The 10,409-nt window shown below is 37.5% G+C and overlaps 1 non-coding gene across 1 annotated transcript; it reads right to left on the reverse strand.

The window, feature by feature from the left end:
* Nucleotides 1–639: 639 nt before the first annotated feature.
* Trnar-ucg lies at nt 640–712 on the reverse strand. The gene has a single exon. It is a non-coding gene; the product is annotated as a tRNA-Arg (tRNA).
* Between the last annotated feature and the right edge of the window lie 9,697 nt (nt 713–10,409).

The following is a 10,409-nucleotide window of genomic DNA, read 5'->3' on the forward strand; positions in this document are numbered from 1 at the left end:
TTCGATTCCCGGCCAACGCACACTTTTATTTTTTTTGTCAATATGATAAGGATTTTCCTGATTTTATTTTCGAAGGTGCTGTTACAAGCGTTGGTGGTGTAATGGATTCCATAGTTACCTTCCAAGCAGTTGATCTGGGTTCGAATCCCACCCAACTAATATTTTTGGCGACACATACTACTATACACTCTTTTTGGAGCGATGTCTCGATATTTGAATAGAAATTGATAACTTTTTAATAGAATTTCATTAGACAAGTCGGTAAGTTGAACGTAGTTAAAATATTGTCGACCAACTGAGATGTTATAATATCTCTCGACGGTTTCTACAATTATGTCGGCCTGGTTTACTGGATATATCATGGCTGAGTCGGGCAGGAGACATCATGACAAGGTTTCTATGCAAAACACGATACCTTGCCTCTAAGTATAAGCCCCCCCCTCCTCGAGGAAATTCCTATGCGCTAGGTCTCCACACCCAATGCACGCCCATGCACGGGGGGACATTTGCCGCAGCCCTAGGCTCACAGTTCAGTGTTTATATTTCATGAATAACTCTAAATATATGAAAAAAAATTACTAATGCGAAGGAAAAATATAAAAATAAACAAAAGCCAGAGCAAGAAATCAAAAAGTATCCCGACCGTGACAGGACTCGAACCTGCAATCTTCGGATCCGAAGTCCGACGCCTTATCCATTAGGCCACACGGTCATATCGATTGTCCAGACAGAATCCGGCCGCTTTCGACATTAGACGATACATTTCGTTTCTATGACATTTCTATTAAACACTAGTTGACCCGACCGACTTTGTCGTGTCAACTATGAATTTGCAGCGCGCATTCCGTCAATCGCTGAAATTAACTTTTCTTAAATTTTCTAACGTTTCGCTCAACTTCCTTAATTTTTTCTTTCAAAGAACCTTCTCTTGACCATAACAAATACAACAAAAAAAAATAATTGTGAAATCGGTTCAGCCGTTCACGCGTGATGGCGTGACCAAGGGAAATTGGGATTCAGTTTTTATATATATACTAGCGGACCCGACAGACTTCGTCCTGTCAAAAAGATTTGTAATATGATTTTTTGTTTGATTCCCTGGCGCATAGACAAATAAATCTGATGGTTTTCCAACACGGGAACAGGCAACATACAATTGACCATGGGAGAAACATGGGTTTTCCAGATTAATACCACAAACACTTAATAATTGCCCCTGGGACTTGTTTATGGTCATAGCAAAAGCAAGCCGCACTGGAAACTGTAGTCTTTTAAATTCAAATGGCACATCAGTCGGAATCATTGGTATGCGCGGTATGAGAACATCTTCTCCTTTATACTTTCCTTTCAGTATAGTTGCTTCTATCACGTTGTTTAGTATTTTTTTTATCGCTAACCGTGTGCCGTTGCAAAGACGCGGTTGGTTGATATTTCGCAACCTTATAACTACCGATCCAACCTTTAATTGAAGATTCTGAGGTGGCAATCCTGGCAAATCCAGCGAGTTTAAAAATTCCGGTGGATAGTTGACTACATCATCTTGGTTAGTAGCCGAATCAACTGATTTATATATCCTAGCGGACCCGACAGACTTCGTCCTGTCAAAAAGATTTGTAATATGACAGTTTTTTGTTCCTATCTATTTTATTAGTCACAATGCGATATCACTTTTGTTGAGTTTCAGAACGCGACATTACATTATTATATTCTGGGGCCTTATTCTCTATCCCGCACGTTATTTTGACAGTGCGTAACAAGCACGTAACACAACGCATCATATTTAGTACTATAGAAATTTGGCTTACAGAATACCATTCCACGCACATTTCTCGAAGATAACATGACACGGCCGCGTTACGCGTTTACACTATCATACAGAATAAGGGCCCTGTGCTCCAACGCACACTGCTTTGTTTTTAGGAACACACCTACATTGCTTAGACAACAGTGAACTTTATAAAATAGCAATAAAGCTCAAATTGACTCTACGTATTAGTTAGAAAACGTTTGTATAGGATAAAGAAAAGGACTGTTTTTGGGGTTTTTCCGGCAATTATTTGATATTTTCTCGCCGTAAAAACCATCCTTGAGCTTCGACGAATATTAAAAAATAATTGGCCAAATTGGTCCAGGCGTTCTTGAGTTATGTGCTTACCAACACATTTAGCGATTAATTTTTATATTATAGATAGATTTTTTACAGCCACGCGACCTCTTCAACAGTAATAGTTATATCTCAGTAAATTTACATAAAACCGTAATGTACTATTAACCTAAACCCTTCCTCAAGAATAGCACTATCTTTGAGTAAAAACCGTACAGAAATCCGTTTCGTACATTTTGAGAAAATCAATCACGAACAGACAGATAGTGGGGACTTTGTTTTATAATATTAAATATCTGAGATCGTATTTTTTATTATTTTGTAATAGAACCAAGGGTACGCCTCGAGCGGGTTTACCATCATGTTGAACACCTGGTGGAAATCATCAAGGATATGGATATTTTTTCATTGAGAGTGGTTTATTTATAAAGATGTGAAAGCAGTAGTAGCAGTATTCATATGAAAACTATCAACTTACATGGAGCGGTGTAGCAACTTAAAAACAACCTTTTTTGTTTTTATATTGGCACCGCAAAATTGTCCCAATGTACCTGATGGTAAGTGGTGGGATCGACTGATGAGGGATGATTACCCCTCGGCAGTCGACACAATTATGCCGGCCTGTTGGAACCGTATATATATAGATCCCGGAACGCTACACACTTACGAAGGCCACTATAGCGGGCTTTGGTGGCCGCTATTCGGGCGGATATAAAATATATCCTACCACCAGCAAAACTATACGATCTAATTTAAGTAGTAAGTCCAAGTTAAGCTCTTAGCAACAAATAATAAGCAACCTTTTTGTAAAAATTCAGAACCACTTGGTATTGCAGGTAAAAATAGATTTTAGTGCCGTAAGAATTTTTCGTCGCGTGACAACCTTACTATTGAAGATAACGACATTGGCAGTTCACCTTTTAATAGCCACGTACAGGTATGTATGCGCGTTTTCAAAAAATCTATATGTAAATGATAAAAAGTTGTAAATTACTAGGTATCCATCAAACTTAGGGTCTCATGATTTTGGAATAAAGTTCTTAAGATCGGGCCCTGTGTATACTGTATACCTATTTATAAAATACAATAATAATATATACTCTATAGAAATGTTTGTTTTCAGTTTCATACATTACTATATTATCATAATATAATGTATGGTAAGTCGGGGGAGAAAGCAATAAGTAAGTCAGAGAAGGTTTAGGTTCCTTCACAGTTAAAGCAAACTATACTTGCATACGTTCGTGTCCACAATCCATTCCATTCCCATCAAGGCTATTGTACAATCAACAATAATTTACTACTACATAATGCTTTGAAGCGGCGATAGCCTAGTTGGGTGTGGAACGGACTGCCGAGACGAATGTCCGTAGGTTCAAATCCCAAGGGCACACACCTCTGACTTTTCTAAAATGATGTGTGTATTCTTTGTGAATTATCGTTCGCTTTAACGGTGAAGGAAAACATCGTGAGGAAACCTGCACATCTGAGAAGTTCTCTGTAGGAATTTCGAAGGTGTGTGAAGTCTACCAATCCAGGCCAGCGTGGTGGACTAAGGCCTAATCCCTCTCAGTAGTAGAGGAGGCCCGTGCTCAGCAGTGGGCAAGTATATAATACAGGGCTGATATTATTATTAATGCTTTGAAAATAATAATTTACCAACATACTTAGTCTAGTAATGCGGACTCGCGCAATAATTGCTCGACCATCATACTTTTTAAACTGTATTGCATGAAACATAAATATCGAAAAACATCATTAAATGATTTGGATATTTCAGTACGCAATTTTACACCTATTCATATAATCTCATAATTATTCATTCAGGCAAAAAAGAAATCGTACACAGCGCCGCTGTATGAATATGCTTTATTGTTAATTTGCAACTGTACAATTGATGAATAATATATATTGATATCGGAAATGATATCTCACGAGAAATGTGTATTTTTTATTATATTGGTGATAGGTTTCTCATATGTGAGAGTTCTTATGGGTAGGTACCACCACAATGCCTTTTTTCTTCCGCCAAGCAGCAGTGTTTAATTCCGGATTGAAGGACATTGTAGCTAGTGTAACTACTGGACGTAATAATACTTAACATTTCATGTCTCAATATGGCGAATGCAGTGGAATACCGAACAATACATTGTAACTCAATGTGTTGGATGGTGTTTCAACTGTTTCTGGGTAGTCGTATCGCTTACCATCAGGTGAACAGCAAGCTCATCTCGTCGTTCAAAGCAAAAAGAAAAAAATATATAAAAATATTAAGATTGCCAGTAAGACATTCATAACAATTTACTATATTCGCCAGCCTGGGTTACTGAATGAAATATTGCCCATTATTGAGCACGGGCCTTCTTCGCTACTGATAGGGTTTAGGCCCTAGTCCAGAACGCTGGCCTGGTGCGGGCAGACTTCACATACCTTCGAAATTCTTACAGAGAATCATCAATTCAAGTCAAGTTTGTTCACGATAAAAAATGTAATGTTCACGAAAACCTAGTTGGGAATGATAAGTTTTATAATATCTAGTTACTTCGCTAGCTTTATGATCTTTCAGTAGCTGCTTTTTTCTTTCAACTAAATATACTGTCCAATAAACGTTTAAGTTTAATATTGTAGTTGAATCAATTGTCAGTGTATTTTTTACCTAATATAATAGAACATAATCCATCCATCATCCCCTAAGGTTTGGAAAATATGAAGGAGTGGTCATATATCCAGCAATGAAACAGTTCATCGCGATATCGTCGACAAGATTCAATACTGGACAACTCTGTCTGCTGTGTGGAACTACAAAAAAATATAATTGTCATATACTGGTATTTAAAAATAGAAGCCAAGCACACTACGATCTCAATTACAAGATATTATAGAACTAGCTTTTGCCAGCGGCTCCGCCCGCGTTATAAAGTTTTTCAGGCTAAAGTTTTCCGTTATAAAAGTAGTAGTTTCCCGGGGGCCTATGTTATTCCCAGGGTCTCAAACTGTCTCCATACCAAATTTCATCTTAATACGTAAGGTCGTTTTTGAGTTTAACACGTTCAGGCAGACAGATGCAGCGGGGGACTTTGTTTTATAATATATTTTTTAGAACTTTTTAAGGAGACAATCCCGTCATACATCATTGTTGCATAACTTTAACCGTTTACGCAGCGCACGCAACGGAAGCTCTCAAAACTAATAATTTTTCCCCGTTTTTGCAACATGTTTGATTACTGCTCCGCTCCTATTGGTCATTAGCGTGATGATATATAGCCTATAGCACTCCAGGAATAAAGGGCTATCCAACACAAAAAGATTTTTCCAGTTCAAACCGGTAGTTCTTGAGATTAGCCATTACTGCTCCGTTCCTATTGGTCATAGCGTGATGATATATAGTCTATAGCACTCCACAAATAAAGGGCTATCCAACACAAAACGATTTTTTCAGTTGAAACCGGTAGTTCCTGAGATTAGCCATTACTGCTCCGCTCCTATTGGTCATAGCGTGATGATATATAACTTTGAGCACTCCACAAACAAAGGACTATTCAACACAAAAATATTTTTCAGTTCGAATCGGTAGTTCCTGAGATTAGCCTTTACTGCTCCGCTCCTATTGGGTATAACGTGATGATATATAGCCTATAGCACCCCACGAACAAAGGGCTATCAAACGCAAAAAGATTTTTTCAGTTTGGACTGGTAGTTCCTGAGATTAGCCATTACTGCTCCGCTCCTATTGTGTATAGCGTGATGATATATAGCCTATAGCACTCCACGAACAAAGGGTTATCCAACGCAAAAAGAATTTTTCAGTTTGGACCGGTAGTTCCTGAGATTAGCGCGTTCAAACAAACAAACAAACTCTTCAGCTTTATATAATAGTATAGATAATTTTGTTAATAATCAGTTGTTTTTTATTTATTGCTTTAAATGCTGAGACGAGCTTGCCGTTTGCCTAATGGTAAGCGATACGGCCGCGCATAAACAGTACAAACACCATCTTACACCTTGAATAATATGCACTGCTCTCGCCATTCTAAGACATGAGATATTAAGTCTTATTATGTCCAGTAGTCACACTGTAAGGGGAATCTGAAGGTAGTTGGTAAATTCTTTCACTAACAGAAAGATACGCTATCCCTGAGTTATCTTCCTGTCTCTGGAATGGACCCTTTTACAGGCGGAACCACATGGATAGGCTAGTAAATGTATAATTAAAATATCAGAAAATTATTTCAATTTCAATAAGAAGATGTCGTACAAAAAATAATCAATATTGAATCAACTGTTTAAATTATATCGCAGAAATCGTATACTTAATTATTTTTTTTTGATTACCGTCACAGTCTTTTGCGCAGGTCTTTTGTATGACCATTCTTGTTTTGCCTATTTTCGTCAGCCTCGGCGCTTCGTGCACTTTCGATTTTTTTAGTTTGAAGGCCATATTTAAGTATGAGGAACTTAAAATTTTATTTCATCCAGCCAATATAAAGTCTTAAGTAAAATTCCGGAGGAGTGTTAGTTGAACTCGGAGGTTTCCGTATGAACTTGTAGGTAGGGTATTTATATAACTTGAAACAAGGCAAACTTGACTTAGCCGTTTGATCCCTAGACACGGTTATAGCACCGACCGTAAAAAACAAGTTTGTGATAATAAATTCGCTGTTTTGATTATTAAAGTATATAATGAGGAAGGTGACGTGGTCAGTCACGCAAAAAAAAAGGGCGCGAAACTGAAACGGCTGGCCAGCGGACCATTGCGTTGGTGTTACACCTTCCTTGCATTTTGCTTAGGATCGGACGGACGTTCACAATCGTTGCATTTCGCTAACTATATTTCTATGTTCTTGCTCTTTTGCTTATCTGTTAACTAATTTGATTAAAATTGTTGTCGTTTAGCAAATAAGTTAAATTTTTGTTATAAGTACTAAATACTATTTTAGTTGTGAGTTAATTGTCAAACAAATAAATATTAATAACGTTAAATATATATTATCAGTTTTTTGTCGTATCACTATGGTATAGTTGCAGTGCTGAGGTCTCGGGTTCGATCGTCGGATTGCAAAGTGTAATTGGTTTCCTATTAATTATCCCGATATCACATCATAGTATATACTCATACTAGAAATTAGGTGGACCAGTTGCGCCTCTGCCTACCCCTTCGGAGATTAAAGCCGTGAGTGATGCAATTCGAGGTAAGCGGCTTGCTCGTCTAGTCAATATTTTGTTTTTTCTAGTTTAGTCCAATCAGGCATGTTTTACTAGCTATTACCGCCTACGTGTTACCAAAACGGATTCGTTTATGTATTATGAACTGTAAAATGTTTATTCTAAGGAGTCAAGGTTTGCGAGGGTCATTGGCATTGAATTTTACTATGTTATCCATGCATTTTAATACGATTTAACTGTCTATTTGTTTCGCTCTAAAATCTAAACTATTAAACGGTTATTCATGAAATTTGGTTTTGAGGAAACTTAAATAAGAAGAGATATCATGGCCTGTTTATAAATTACAAACGTCAAAAGTCGCGACCAAAAGTAAGTTCTTTTTGTTCCATCTGTAATATCCATCCTGTATGCTGGTAGACCGAGGAAGGATATAGGCGACGTATTTTCTTCGAAGCAAAACCTTCTTAATGATCACCATTTTTAAAACAATCAATGGTATCAAATTTTGTTAACAAAAATACTAAATAATTGGTGCGACCTAAGCATCAAAATCAAAATCCTATGTTTAGGATTTAAAATTATATCCTTACCAAATTTTATTGAAATTCGTTGGGTAGTTTTGAAATTACAGCTTTCAGATAGGCACAATGATGCGGCTGGAGTCTTTGTTTTATGATATGTTTTTAAGAACTTTTTAAGACTAACAATTTTGTCATCCATGATTGTTGCATTATTTTAACTGTTTACGCAGCTCACGCAACGGAAGCTCTCAAAACTACAAAATGTTCCCCGTTTTTGCAACTTTCTTTCATTACTGCTGCGCTCCTATTGGTCATGGCGTGATGAGATATAGCCTATAGCTTTTCTCGATAAACGGCTATCCAAAACTTGCAAGAATTCTTCAGTTCGAAGTAGTAGTTACTGAGATTAAGGCGTTCAAACAAACAAACTCTTCAACTTATAATAGTAAAGATTAGTAATCTTATTTATATCTATATCGATTTCTGAGACACAAACTCATGCTATTAATCCCCGAAAGGGTAGACAGAAGCGCAACTGGAACATCCACTTTCCGCCGCGCGTATTCCGTTCCATGATGTGGTAGAAGGTAGTCTTATTACCATATCGCACACAAGTTTTGTGTTTACAGACTACATTTACTGCCAAACCATATCTATGCAAAAGCTGAAGAGTTTGTTTGTTTGGGCGCGGTTATCTTTAGAAGGACTGGTCCGGTTATGAAAAATTTTTGCTCATAAGAAGCCACATTATCCCTGAGTACTCGAAACTTTTGATTAACACTTTATATTTCCTCGGAATAAAATGGGGCCTACATTTTAAGTTAGACCTCTAGCAATACATCGGTTAAACAATATTTAATTCCATGCAGTAGTATTGCGTGACAGTTTTTACGTGTACAAACATACACACAGAAAGACAAGAAATCTAAAAACTTTTGTTGTGTTGTTGTTTTGGCTTCTGTTTCTCTTAAAGACTTCCCATAGTATTGTTCAATATAATGTACAGACATCGGCCTGTTACAATGTTATTATATGTAAAGATAGTTTTATATAGTTTTATATAAAAATAAATATCTGAAATAATTTCGCAAGTAGGTAAAGCCGCGAGCACAATCTAAGAAACACATTAACATAAGACATGAATATTTCACCATTTAATCCAAACGCAGTCAAAGAAACATTAGTATGACGTGTTTCCGTTAATTATATATAGCGAAGGTAACACGTTGGTGGCTCATTCACAATCATTCTTCAGTATGTGGTGGTTGGTCTTGTTAGCAGTAGGAGTTGGTGCGGACTTGCCCACGTTGGACAACACCAAATGGGGGTGTGATGATGGCCCTGAGGGGGAGATCACGCCGTTCAAAATCACATTTGATGATGAGGTAAGTGGTAAGAATGCTATCGGTTTTAAAAAAGAAGTTGTGGAATTTTTGAGACGTTAATTGGATGACGCCGATTTGTCGTTATGTTTAAAATAATATAAGTATAATCAACGCAGCCGGGAAAGCATATCGCTCAAATAAAACGTACAGAAATTAAGTCAATTTTGTAGGGTACGATCAAATGCTGGTGGTAGTGCTAAGTGTACCGTATACCAGCTGTAAAAATTCATAGTAGCTCACGTGGGTCGCATTACGGGATTGTCGTGTATATCCGGTTTCAATCAGACCAGCTTTGTGTTGACTGGGAAGAGACGACTATTTCTGGTCAGTCGATTTCTTTCTGGATATCTACTCCCCATGCCATTGCATGCACTGGGGTCACTTTTCTATGACCACATAAAAAAGGAATGCGAGGGTAAATAGACATTCAACTAATATCTAATTTAACACGTATATGGGTCAACCTAATTTGAAGAAACGAGTTTTAGGTAAGGAAGATAACCACTCTACTTATAACTGGGTATTTTTAATTATTTTTTTGCTTTGAATGACAAGATGAGCTTGCCGTTCACCTGATGGTAAGTGATACGACCGCCCATAAACAGCAGAAACACCGTCCAATACCTTGAATTACAAAGTATTGTTTGGTATTCCACTGCGCTCGCCATCTTGAGACATGAGATGTTAAGTCTCATTATGTCCAGTAGTTACACTGGCTACAATGTTCTTTAAACCGGAATACAACGGTGACTACACACTACTGCGGCAGAGATAGACATGGCAGTGGTATATACCGTGCTAGCTCCTAGGGCGTTGGCGTCATACGCAACGCCGACGACAGGAATGTCACAGTGAATGGTAGGATCTTTCAGGAGATCCTAATCTTGGCGGCAGAGGGCAGCACCGGCCACGTCGTCAGTCGAATCCGAGAATAGGGTTTAACTGTGGCTTTTAACAAAACCAAGGTTTTCTAGTTCATGGCTTTTGCAAGGGACCACCAACTAATGCTTACATCATTTCTGTTCATAATAGCAACTTTTTGTCTACATATAGGTTGCCATTGATTTTTGTCATTTTTACAGTAATCATGGTTGTAATTTTTACACGTGTTATTGGTACACGCATCACATTGTGATTCAAGTATTTACTTTTGTATTGGACATAAAAAATGTTTGTGCTATTGGAAAACCTTATTTAAAAAAGTAACAAGACTTTTTTCATAACTACGTGTTCATC

This window comes from Manduca sexta, unplaced genomic scaffold (assembly GCF_014839805.1).
Source record: "Manduca sexta isolate Smith_Timp_Sample1 unplaced genomic scaffold, JHU_Msex_v1.0 HiC_scaffold_1024, whole genome shotgun sequence".
Lineage (NCBI taxonomy): Eukaryota > Metazoa > Arthropoda > Insecta > Lepidoptera > Sphingidae > Manduca > Manduca sexta.